The sequence below is a fragment of the Lathyrus oleraceus genome, chromosome 5 (genome assembly GCF_024323335.1).
Source record: "Lathyrus oleraceus cultivar Zhongwan6 chromosome 5, CAAS_Psat_ZW6_1.0, whole genome shotgun sequence".
Taxonomy (NCBI): domain Eukaryota; kingdom Viridiplantae; phylum Streptophyta; class Magnoliopsida; order Fabales; family Fabaceae; genus Lathyrus; species Lathyrus oleraceus.
Genome location: NC_066583.1, coordinates 320,557,694 through 320,571,744, shown reverse-complemented (window position 1 = coordinate 320,571,744; position 14,051 = coordinate 320,557,694). Strand labels below are relative to the sequence as shown.

Here is a 14,051-nt window from a genome sequence, read left to right as displayed (position 1 = left end):
GATATTAGATTAAAACGAGATAGATTAGAAAATACCTCGTCTTCTTCATCTGATTTGAAATTAGAGGTTGATTCATGTTCTGTGTCATATGATAAGAGAGCCATTAGTGCCAAATTTGCTTCTCCTTCATCTTTGTCTGAATTATCATCATTATAAAGTTCATCATATAAGGGCAAATTGTCATACAACGTACGATCATAGGTTTCGATGATGACAAATGACCACCATGGATGAATCGGCATTGTCGATTCCACCTCTACAAAATAAATGCAACATATCACCTATCATATCCTTTTCTATGCTCATCTAAACTGCTATATTTCATACAACATATGTGGATAAAATGTGGTCATGACAAAATGCATGAAAACCACAAAAATCTAAATTTTTGCAGATTTGCAGGGTTTGAGTCGACCGTAGGGTCAGCGCATAACATAGTGCATTTCCCACGGGTCAGCGCATAACATAGTGCATTTCCCATAGGTCAGTGCATAAAAGGCTTGAGTCGACCACAGGTCGGCGCATAACATAGTGCAGTTGATCACGGGTCAGCGCATGGAGACTTGAGTCGACCATAGGGTCGACGCATGAAGCTTTCACTTTCCCACGGGTCACCGCACGCCGACCTATGGTCGACGCATACTGTTGTGCTTTTCAGATTGTCCAAAACTGCAGGCTATGCGTCGACGCATAGACCTGCTATGGTCGACCGTTCGTGCGCAAATTCAGTTTTTAAGTATTTCCCACTCTGTTTGAAAAGCTGTTAAGTGGGTTGGTTGGTTTGTTACTATAAATAGAAGTTTAGTTACTTGTATCAACCAACATTTGTCAAATTGATTCAAGTGTTCAAAGAAACAAGAAAAAGTGAAATAGGTGTCCAAGATTCATCATCTTCATCTTCAACATCTCACAACACATCAACTACACACAACCATTTTTGAAGTGCTTTGTGATTGGTTAAAGGTGATAAGGTTCGAAGCTGAGATTGGGGAATCCGGTTCGGGTTGAAGCTTGTGACAGGTTTTTTTTTTAATAAAACCTTTAGGGTCTTGTCCTCCAAGACTGGTTTGTTTTTTTGGGAGGGTTTTGGACGAATTCTTCATCAATTTTCAGCTGAGCGAAGGTGATTGAGAAGAGAAAGTCTTTGTCAATCTAGTAGCGGATTCAGTGAAATTGAAGGGAAGATTTTGGGTTCGACTTGTTGTAGATGAGATCAGCTGGGCCGAGGGTTTGAAGAACTGAGGGTTATTCAACAAAGGGGCTGGAATCGGAGGTCTATCAACAACAATCGAATGACTTGATTCACCTTGGATCAAGGAACAAGAAGTGGAAGCAACATTCAACGTCTTGAGGATTTTGTTGTATATTTGCTTTGCAATCCTTGTATAAACGGTTAAATTCAACAGGTGATATCTATTAAATCATCTCAATTCTAGTTTTAGAATTGAGGGCAGACGTACCCCGAAGCGAGGACGACGGGGGAACTGCCTCATCAAATCTTTGTCTTCTCTATTTTTCAGCATAGTTGTTTTTAGCTTAAAAATTAAGTGATTTTTGTATAAGCACTTTTATCAAACCTTGATATTAATTGAGTAAGAAGTTAAAACTCTGTTTTTGAATTCAAAGTACAATAAAATATTGTACTAGACTAATTGAAATCTCTTACTCAACATAAATATCACTTGGAGTGTTTTTGCACACCAAGTGTTTGATAATTTGCCTAAACCAAAATTATCTTAGTTGTGTATCTAGTTTGGTTTGCTCTTTGAATAATTGGAACTAGGAATCCTATTTAGTGAAACAAATCATTGATCGTGTGACTAGTGTAGTGATTCTTATTCCACATTGTCACTAATCCATAGGCTAGACGCATATCCGGTTTTCCAATAACGGTTCGTTTTAGACTATATTTTCCTCGGCCGCTTCCGCACTTAAAACAAATTTTCAAAACCAATTTTTAATTGGTAGCGCCGACTCAAATTTTAATTGGGATCTATTCAACCCCCCCTTCTAGATTCGTGCCATAGTCTAACACATCCCATGTTGCCATGAGACTTTTCTTGATTTTACTTTTAAAGTTGTCCTTCTAGAAACTTCCTTTATTTGATTTGTATTCTACAGATTAGGACAATCAGCTTTGAAATGACCAGACTTCCTGCAATTGAAGCAATTCTTCTGACCATCTATATTGTCTTTAGAAATAGATTCTCTAAAGCCACTGCTTTTACCAGAGAATATCTTGTTCCTTCTTGTCAATTTTTAAAAATTTATGATTATAAATGTCATCTCCTCATTATCAAAGTTGCCATAAAAAACTTCTTCATTAGAAGCTTCTTCTAATTTCCAGACTTTTGAAGGTCTGGCAGTTTTACCACCAGATTTTTCAGCAACTAACTTTAACTTCAGTGTTTTGGATTTCATTAAAGGCTCGTCACTATTAAATTCCATCTCATGGCTCTAAAGGTTGCTAATTATACTTTCAAGGCTTAGTGTGTTCAGGTCTTTAGCCTCATGAATAGTTGTGACCTTAGGTTTGTATCTAGCAAGAAAACTTCTTAAAATCTTCTTAACATGGTAAGATGTTGTGTAACTTTTTCTCATAACCTGAAGGCTAATACAAGAACTTGAAACCTAGAAAACATGGTTTCAATGTCTTCATCATCCTTCATTATGGACAACTCATAATGTTGCACAAGAAGGTTGGCATTAACCTCTTTTTCTTGTTAGTTCCCTTCATATGTGGAACACAAAGACTCAAAGATAGTATTACCAATTGACTTATTAATGATCTAAGTGATCCCTCACTTCAATCTACGCTAAGCGATCCCTCGATGCAATATGCCCTAAGTGAGCCCTCATTATAAGCTACGCTAAGCGAGAATAACAAGGCACCATAATGAATTGTGTTGCATCTTTGAAACATTGCAGTTATGTTTAACATTTGATAGAGTTTTTTTATGCAATTTGTCTATAATGAATAGAGGAATATGTTTTGCTTGACATTAAACGTGTTTTGTGTAGGAATGGCTCCAAAAAAATCCATTGCCTCTAAAAAACAAAAGACTTCAACCATCACCCCCAAGACACCTCAGCCTTTTGATTCAACAAGATTCTTGGGTCATGATAAAGAAGAAAGATTCAGAAAGTTATCAAGCAAAAAAATATGGTCAGAAAAGAAGTTTGAAATCAACAAACACATGGAGTTTTTGCATTTAGCTCAGATGATTGACAGCAAAAGTTGGGAATATTGGCTAATCCTCCCACCGGTTGAACTATGATGTCATTATAGATTTTTATGCAAACACTCTTCTTTATAATGAAGAAACCTTTTCCTTTATAACCATGGTTCAAGGTAGAACCATTCATTTCGACAGAAGTGCCATTAACGAATATCTTGGCAATGCAATCACATTATGAGATGATGAGTTATGTGCTTACACTAGAGCCCTCAACCGGCCATGGAACATAGAAGAAATTTATGAGTTTATTTTTTTGGAAGGAAGGAAGGTTCAACTTAATGAGTTCGGGGTTCCGAATAGATTTTTGAGAGAAGACATGAGACCAAAGGGCCAAGTGGCCATTCTACTCATCCTCCACAACATCAAAACATGGGGTCACACCTCCACCATATCTTTGAAAACTTCGTATTTGTTGTATTACATTATGAAAGGTAAACAAGTGGTTGTGGCTTGGGTAATCGCTAGTGAATTGAAAATGGTCGATGAAAGTGGCCATAGAGAAGGAATGGGACCTAATTGTCCTCTAGTCTTTCTGGGCCTAATTATAGGGTTAATTAGGGCTAATCGGATAAATGATGTCTACATCTCAAGGTAAAGTTTAGGAAAAAGAACTAAAACAGTTATAAAAGCTCCAACAAATCTCTCACCCTCTTCTGAACCCCAGCCTGGTCCAACACCACCAGCACTTGGATTCGATGATTGGGTTCCAAGGATGAGATTTATTTTCACTTATACTTGAGTCCAAAATGAGTCCAACAATAGAGACTTTTCTTCTATGCATGCCTTTTTGTATAAGTTGTAGCTGCATATAAGGGGACCACAAGAGAAGGTTCATTAGATTATGACTCCAGATGCCTTCGAAACATATGTTGCTTGGGCTAGGGCCATACCATTTTACCAAGGGAGGCAACTGCTTCTAGAGCCGATAATGAAGGAGAAGATGATGAGGAAACTGAAGATGAGGGATCAGAGACAATATCAAATGAGGAGTCAGTATCAGAGGAAACATCAGAGGAGGGACATGATGATGATATGACTGATGATTAAGATATAGACGACTGAAAAGCTAGCCACTATTGAGTGATATCTTTTAAAGTTTTCAGTGATTTATATTATTTCTACTTTATGATTTCTATTTCTTATTTTGTTTTATTGTTCAAATTGAGTTGAATTTGTGTTGTGATGTTTGGATTTTTGTTGGTGTTTAAGAAACCATAAATTGAATGGTGGTTTATGTTGTTTTGGATTTTTCTCAAGTAGTAAGAAGTAGTAATGTTTTAATTTAAATGTTCAAATGTTTTACATTTTTGTTGTTTGTGTTAGAACACTTATCCTCTAAATTGCTTGAAAATGCAAAAAATGGAATACTTAAATTTTGAGTGAATCAATAACAAGTGCGATGGTAATAATAATAATTTGATTGAATTGTAACAATCCAAGGTACATGTTTGTTGCTTTCTAGAATATAGCATGAATATGAAACTTGTATTTTGCACAAGATCATTTCACGCATTGTTCCATAATAACATGTATTAGCTTGAATCACTTAGAGCAAAACCAAAAATGTGAGGAAGCTTTCCATCATTCACTATATACACGGGAGACCAACACTGCTTATTTTTAACTTGGTTGATTTATGCTTAATCTTGCAATTTTTTTCAAATGTACGAAAGCATAAAAAGGATCAAGACAATTTTTTGAATTTAAGCATAACCACTTGACCAAAAGTAACCTACCTTGAAAGTGAGTCAGAATTTGATAGCCCCTTTAAGCCTAATTAACAAAATCCACATCAAGTATGAACGGTAGAATTTACAAAGCAAGTAAAACACTTAGTGAATTTTTATCTATTCATTCAAAATCCAGTTCATAATTGATTTTTTGATAGATTCTGAATTTTCATGAACACTTAAACCCTAAACCTTCATTGATTGTTAATATTTGGCCCTTGCCATATGATATGGGAGCATTCATATGACAATATAAGGTTGGGTTCAAGTTGGGGAGAAAAATAAAAGGTTACGTAAAAAACAAGTAACATGGAAAGAAAAAGAATAAATGAAGAAGTTTTGGAAAGAAAAAAGAATTTTGAAAAGAGAAAGAATTTTTTTGAAAGAAAAGGTGGCAAGAATATATTGTGCCAAATTTTTTGCATCAATGGTGAAACAATCAAAAAAGGAAAAATGTCTAAATGAAGTTAACTGGTGAAAAATAGCAAAGAAAGTGAATGCTCCTCTAGACTTTTGCAACTTTGGTTCATATGCCTTTAGATATGATCTTTATTTGTTAACCAAGCAACAATACAACCTTTGAAAGGCCTCGGTGATATATGTTTTTATGCTTTCAAAATTATATGATTATATTAATGCATAAATTGATGAAGATGTTAGTAAAATTGTTGGATGTGATTTCAAGTCCCATATATTGTTTTCAAATTCTTTATACACTTACAAAGAAGTGTGTTAGGTGTGATTCACGATTGAATGTGTTATTGCCTTGGAATGTTTGACATGAATTTTGTGTTTAAATCTTGTTTCATGGTCATGGTTTAATTATAGGATAGTGATAAGCACAACACTTGCATTCTACAATCGAACCATATACTTTCATTTTTTTTCTCAACTTGGTTGATCATGAAAAAACTTGGGAAATAGATCTTGCATTCAAATAGTTTTTTGTGACTTTTTGTTTGAGTACAAACAAAGTTCAAAGCTGGAGAGAGTTGATATGTTCCAAAATATGGTAATGGACACATGCAATTAGTGCACTTATTGACTTGTTTCTTAAGTTTTGAGCATAAAAACTCCAACCATAGTGCAAATCTTGGATACCAATCTGTAGCGGTAAGTTCATGATCATCAAGCTATGGATAAGCTAGAGATCAAATAACAAGAGTCGCCACCGCGCTTTTATTGTTTCCAAGGGAAAAAGTACGAACAAAACCCAAAGAGTAAGAAGTTTTCGAATCAAAACTAATAAAATGTCAGAGATTACAGGTAAGGGGGATGGTTACACAGAGGGAATGTGTTAACACCAAAAGTGTCTTAGGTACTCCTAGGGAGCCCTTTTCTGTGCATATGTATTTGGTATAAAAATGATGTTTACAAACAAATAGAATGGGGGTGAGAAAAGAATTCATTAATTATATTTTTTGTGTTTGACAAGACCTTCAGACTTGTGCCTACGTACCAACATAAAAATGAGGGATCAAAACCTCGTATTTCGTGATACAAATTTTGAAGTGGATGCATTGCTTTTAACAAAAATTAAGTTTGAAAGGCACAAATGCCTAAAAAGGGTTTGAATGAGTTAATTCTTTTTTGGATTTTTTGAAAGTTTAAATCAAGCATATTTAAGTTTATTTACAAGTTTGATTTAAGAAAAGAAGTTTGAAAATGCAATGGCATAAGGCCAAAGTTTCTATCTTTTTTGCAAAAAATGGTCAAAGTAATAGAACAAAATAAGTTCAATCAAAGAAGATTTTGAAAAGGGAGAGAGAGATTTTGAAATTAAAGAAATGGGGAGAAGATGAAGAGACTAATCATATGCACAAAATTAAAAGTTAAGAGTTGAAAAGATCTGACCAAATGGGTAGCAATCCAATAGACAAGAATGTCAATAGAAACCCAGAATTCCCTTGGACATTTAGAATCAAGCAACACACAAATGCACAATTATATTATCTTGAAGAGCAAAGGCATCAAATAAAGATAGCCACATCCAAGCTTTAGCCACTCCAATGATCTTATTCAGATTAGCCCATGTAACAGATGAATTCCACAAGTCACAGGTTCAAAATGACAGCTTCACAATGATCATGTTGCAGATGAACTTAGAGAGATCTTGAATGATGTATCAGATGAAGTTTCAAATTTCAAGCACTTGGTTTCTCAATAAGTTGGCATTGGCCAAGTCCTTTAGCATAGGAATGTTGCCTAAGTTCTAAGTCCATTTGTCCAAGATCAAGTCAACAGTCCACACAAGAGTTTTTTATGTTGTTATTATGTACATTAATGGTCAAAGACCACACAAACAAGCAAAGTACACACAAACAAGATGTATCACACAATATGGTCCAAAAGGACAAAGTGAAAATTACATTAACATAAACAATTAGAATGGTATGAATAATGGAAAATGAATAAAGGCTAAAATTAAATGACATTAAAGTAAGTGGCTTGAAATTAAAAGTTAGTTGTTAATGAGTTAGAAGTTAAATTTGTTTTGCTTTTGCTTTTCATTTTGAAGTCATTCTTTGGAGAACACTCAACCCACTTATCACAAGCATGGATCCTTGAGCCAAGACATCTTCCAAAGGAAGGAAAAAAGGCCAAGTTTCCACACAATACCATGGAAGATGGGAGACTTACAATCTCACTAACTAGAATGATATGCCTTTTGTGTCACAAATTTAGCGTTATGTTAAGCAATCGTAATTGGACTTATGTAGAAGTCACAACTATTTGAGGTCGGGCAATAGAATTTTGGTGTTAATGCATGTTAGAGACATAGTATAATGGACTATTCCCATGAAACATACCACGCACAAAAAGAATATGTAAAAGGTGTGGCCTTATCTCATCCATACTCATGTTGATTTTTCAATCAACTAGCCTTAGGACTTTGAGACATCATAGGTCAAATGAAATGAAAGAATGAAGAAAGGGAATGGGGTGAAGAGGGAGGGGAATGAATCAAAACTCAAATTGATCAAAGGAGGATTTTTACCAAATTAATATCATCCATCCATTTTGGGAGATAGAATGTACTTTCCATCAATCCCCTAAATCCAATGATATTAACTTGACAAAGTCAAATCAACCTTGACCAAGGCCCAACAACAAGATTTAAACTCAAACAAGTCATCACAAATGGTCAACAAAATTATTTGGCATTTATTCAAATTAAAAATACTAAAATAAGGCATTTAAATTAAATATGATTTGTCAAATTTCTAAAACCTCATTAAAACACCAAAGAAATGGCCATGAGATTTATCATAGGTCAAACAAAGTCAAAGGACCTTGGAGAAAAAAATTCAGAATTTTTAAAGACTTAAAAGTATTTTTAAACAATTAAAAACAAATGCAAAATCAATTAAATCATAAAAAATATTAATAATGATCCAAAAAATAATTTTAATTCAGAATATGAAAGAGGAAATTATTTGAATTTTTTTGGTGAAACTCTCATATTTTTAGATCAATATTAAAATTAATATGAATGAATGAAAATAAAAGGAATAAAAGAAAATCAGAAAATAACAAAAAAACGTGGACCACTTGATCTCCCTCATTAACTGAGGTGGCAGATTAAGTGGTCCTCAGCACGTTTTCCACCGTGGACTTAAGTCAATGTGCCACAGGATTGGTAATCAAAACCAATGTGTGAGATTAAAACAATTTGAACCAGATCAATGGCTCTGAACACTTCCAGCGCATCGTCGACGTCCAAAGGCCGGTCATCTTCTCCGATGACCCTGGTCGAACTGGTTCACTCATCACCATCAAGAAAATGAAAAAAGAGGACATGATCTGAAAGAAAAAATGGCGTAGAGCATGAATCTGACCTCAATTTCAACTAACTCCAAATATATAAAAAGATATGAGGAGTTGAATTTTGAGGTGTGTCAACTGAGTTGCTTCAATTTGACCTCTAAGCAAATCAATCTTCTTGCCTACATTGGTAGGACTTCAGACAACCAAAGATCCAAGAGAATTGAGTGGAATTGAGAGAGAATCAAAGAGATGAAATTTTCTGGAAAATACCTTCAATGCAGGTCTGGATTCACTTATTCTTGCTTTGGCTCGTGCTTGATCTTGCTCAGTATGCTTGCAGAAGTAGATTAGAATGCACAAAAGGTATTGGATCCTTGGAGTTTTGAATCTCAAAATAGTGAGATTCCAACTCAATTTCCAAAGGAAATTCTCAGGATTATCCTCTCAAATGGAAGGGTTTGGTGTTTGGGATCAAAGCTGACGCGAAGGGGTCTTTAATTCTGAGCATATGGAGATCTATTCATAGCTGAATCACATGATATTTGCATCTTCCAAATGAGTTTCCCAAATTGGTAATGAGTGATGCATGTGTGCATGGGTGTGTACATGCCCACGAGATCATTCCATTTGATCCATAATTGAGTGTGAACAAGTCTGAAATCAAATTGGAGTGCTAGGCAATTGTACATGGAAGCTTAAAGTTTGATTTTTGCCAAATGATGATGCAATGTTCAAGCCATGTGCAGCCCATTCAAATCTTGTCCAAAATGAATGAAATTGGACTTTTTGGAAAGGTTAGATCAAGAGGAACAAATTTCATGTTCAACACTTTTCCATTTGAAGCTTTTATAATGATGAATTTTGAGGTGGAAGTTTGGAAATTTCAACATATCAAAAAAAATTCTAAGTGTCAAGCCATATATCTCAATATTCCACCTTGCTTAACTTTTTATGTGAGCTTCAAATGAGAAAAGTGTATTCATCAAACTTGTATATATTTTAACGACCTTCAAAATGGTCACCAATTTAATGTCATTTGGATTTGAAATGATAGAGTTATGCATTTTTGAAGTTTGGAAAAATCACTTGTTCAATGGTATAGGTCAAAAGTGACCTATAATGTAACCTCATATTACATGCTCATAAAAGTTGAATTAGCTCTCACTCTAAACATAAACGTTGAAGTATACATCTTGAATTTGATTGTGCAACTTGTAAATCTTTCATCTCATAAAAATTGAGCAAGTTATGGCCTTGGGAAGTTGACTTTCAAATTAGGGTTTAGACAAAATGACTTATAATGTTTCAACGTAGAAAATGATTTTCCAAGCAAAACTAGCTCTAGGTCTCAACATGAAAGTTGTTTGGAATGTCATTTATAGTAACTTTTATCTTGGAATCATTTTTATATGGTCAAAATTGTAGGATATATGGTCTAGGGAGACCCAGCTTTGATCAGATGAATTCATCTGGCCAACCACCATCAACCACCTTGCTAACCTTCAATTCTTTTGACTTTCTTGGTCCATGGTAGATCATATATGCATAAGATGGTGAATTTTGAAGTGTCCCTTGAGATATTTGATTAAATCGTAAGATAGCTTGTTGGAGAAGTTACTCAAGATACCCAGTCAAACTAGGGTTTCCAAGGCAAATCACCCTCAAACTCTTGAAGAAAAATTTATCAATATAACATGTAGGAATCAATGGAACTCGTATATAATGCTCATAACCATTCTTGGATCAATTCATGGTTGTGCTCTTTGTCGTGAGGGTCCTAAACCCTAGATATGAACTTGATAGATCAATGGTGATCATGCCCTACCTGCAAAAGAGTTAGGCAAATGCAAAGACATATTTTTGCATTTTGGTTAGTAAAATGATGATATACAAGTATGATACAATCACATAGTTCTTGGTGATCTCTCCCCAAAACAAACCCAATGCAAGAGGGGTAAGGAGGATGCCAAGGTATGATCCCAATGCTAATGCTTATGATGAAATTGTATGAGGGATCTTAGGGTTAAAATTGGGGTCTTACACAGTCAATTATGCATTGCATAACTGATTCTAAACATTTTTTGTAGGTTTTCTTACTCATCTTGAAGATTAGTCAAGCAAATTATGGATTTGAGCTTCACTACTCTCGCCCAGCGATCCATAACGAGCATCAGGCGAGTGGAGTTATAAAGCACAAATAATTCCAACATCAGTAGTCTCGCCTAGCGAGCAACATGCTAAAGAATACAAAAATATCAAGAATTTAAAATTCATCATTCTCACCTAGCGAGTTAGAGCGAGTACCAGGCGACAGAAGTCAGAAAGTTCAAGATCACATAAATCAGCAGTTTCGCCTAGAGACACCTAGCAATGTCAGAGTGAGAAAGCTCGTTAACTCTCGCTGGGTGAGGAAGGGCGATTTTAGGAAGGTGGTTCAAAATTATTCATGGTGAAAGATGGCCATCTCGCTAGGTGAGACATTGACTCGCTAAGCAAGATCAAGATTTCAAGACTACTATAAATAACATTCAAACATAACCAGGAGAGGTATCATACTTCTTCCAGAGATAGAAAGCAGAGCTAAAATATGAGAGAGCTATAACTCGAAGAATCGAAGATGAATATACAACAATTATCGAGAAATCACGATTGATGATAACTCATCTTTATTCTTCTCGTTTGTACCAAGTTACCATGACAATGAGTAGCTAAATATCTCTTTTGTTGGGTTAGATGTAATTAATCATACTCATATGTATTCTTTTTTATCATGATAATATCTATAATTTAGTTATTCATTACTATTAATGATTATCCTTGCTTTCAAAGTTTGATTCTTTAGATTTGACTAGTTATTAAGAAATATGATTTGAATCTTGATTTAGGATAATCATTTGTTAAACACTAAACTCTAAAGATAGATTTAGGTTTAATATTCACTAAAAATACTGATTCTTAATCTTGTCGTATTGTTCAATAGACTGAGAGATCGTCGATTGAACAATATGATTGAAATCTCATCTTTGTTTAGGCATAAACGATGTTTGTTAGCGGTATGTGATAATATTGATTAATAACTAGGATCAATATATCCGATAAAGAAAATACATACAAAATAGATTAATGAACTATAATCCCAACAAGTTTAAATCTTTGTTCTTTTACATATCATTTACCATTTTACATTCCTTTACTTTTCGTAAACAAACATCTTGCAAATTATCACTTAAAATCATATTAATTGTTGAACGACAGTAATATCACATTAGTCCTTATTGATACGATAACAAAATACTTACTTTTGATTCTACACATCATTCACGCCCGCGAAAGTTTCCAAAAACATGTGGTGGGACAGACGTATTATAGGGTACAAGCCTAAAAACTTGGCCCGCATTGTGAAAAATACGAGAAAAACACGCATGTTCAGAGGGTCAGATCCGTTTTTTCACCCCTATTCAAGGCAAGTGAAAAAATGATTATTCAAACTTAGTGAGAGAATGATTTGAGTCAAGAAAAGAAAATTCAGATTTTAGTATGTTTAATTTGAGTCATGACTCTTGTTGACCCAGGTCATGTGATTCAAGTTTGACAAAGGCTTGACTCGAGTCACACTTCTTGAGAGAAAATAAAAGTTGAAACAGAAGTCCATGATTCGAGTCAAACATATCATGGTTCGAGTCAAAGAAAAGCATGATTCAAGTTATGCATCTAGATCCAATATCCAATTTCTAAAACTTGCTCATGAATTGAGTCACGACTCCATAATCAAATTTCTGGGTAAAACAAAAACTTCATGATTCAAGTCTCAAGGATTTGTGTGATTCAAATCGTGTATGCATGAGTTTCTTGATTAAAATCAAAAGCTCGTAGATTCAAGTCATCTTTAGTTGATTTTGATCTGGTGTTCAATTTAAAAGCATGATAAATAAATTTCAACTTATGAAAAAATGATGCTGGACAATTGTGAGGGACTCATCAAATATTGACACAACGATTTCAATCTCCTTTTTTTTTTCTTTTCATGTTTAACAAATTTGGAGATATTTTAGTTTTTCACATAACCGCTTAGAACCCCTTGTATTTAACACTTAAGTGCATGAAACTTAAAATTATCTCATAATCTTCTCACTCTTTGATAAAAATAAAAAATAAAAAGGCAAAAATAAAACAAAAAATATCAAAAATAAAACTAAAAATGAGAGAAAAGCAAATCAAGCTAGAAACCGTTCTCATACGCATAATGTATCCAAAAATGATAGTGGAGGAATACTAAGTTAGTGTCATCTTAGTATTATCTTTCATATTATTAAATTTTTTCCTACACCTAGATAAGGACAATGAAAAATGACCTTATTAATCCAATAATACATGCAAAGATAGTGATCAAAATATTGGGTTTTATCAACACCCAAAACATTGCTAATGATGGCGCTAAACTGAACCTGCAAATTATTAAGAAAAAATACTTTAGATTTAAATGAATTAATTCTCCAACTAGAAGCATTACAAAAATATTTTATAATATTCTTAATCAAATTAGCATGATCAATGAAAGCTTATATATTTAGGAGAATGTCATCTGCAAAACAAATGTGAGAAAGGTTGAGACAAATTCCCCTACCAAAATTGAAGTTGTTTTCAAATTTCTGAACCCACCACTCTGTATTATATTTAACAATTATACAATCGAAAAATATTCAAATTTGCATTGAATAAGAATGTGTGAAGTAATTATTTTTAAATAATAGATAATTGCAGTTTAGTTGGCGGTGTAATTTGGAAATACCTGTATTTTCAGCGATTATGATATAACAAAAACATTATGAGTTATTCTAAGCATATTATCAACATTGTGGACGTGCCGGAGTGGTTATCGGGCATGACTAGAAATCATGTGGGCTTTGCCCGCGCAGGTTCGAATCCTGCCGTCCACGGTTTTGTTTTTCGATTTTCATGTTCTGTTGTTTTTTATTTCATGTGGCAGCCAAAGAACACGCGTTCCATGCTTTCATATCAGCCATGTAATTATTGATTAAGAACGAGTGATGAGATTATTTTTATTAATTTTAATTTCTCTTTTTTTTTTAATATATCAACTCTTGAATAGTTTTAGTTGAAATAAATGTTTTAAATATTAGATCGAATCATCTCATTTAATTGATTTGATCAAGAATTAGAGGTGACTCTAATCCAATCAGTTGTGTAAAATTGTGGGTGACTCAAAATCGAAATAAAATTAAAAAATCGAATTAAACCACTTAAAAACGGTAAGAATCCGAGTCGATTTTACAAAATCACATAGTTCAAAAGT

At 34.0% G+C, this 14,051-nt stretch overlaps 1 non-coding gene across 1 annotated transcript; it reads left to right on the top strand.

Moving 5' to 3' along the window:
* Positions 1 to 13,592: 13,592 nt before the first annotated feature.
* TRNAS-AGA (transfer RNA serine (anticodon AGA)) lies at positions 13,593 to 13,674 on the top strand. Its single transcript has one exon. It is a non-coding gene; the product is annotated as a tRNA-Ser (tRNA).
* Positions 13,675 to 14,051: the final 377 nt, after the last annotated feature.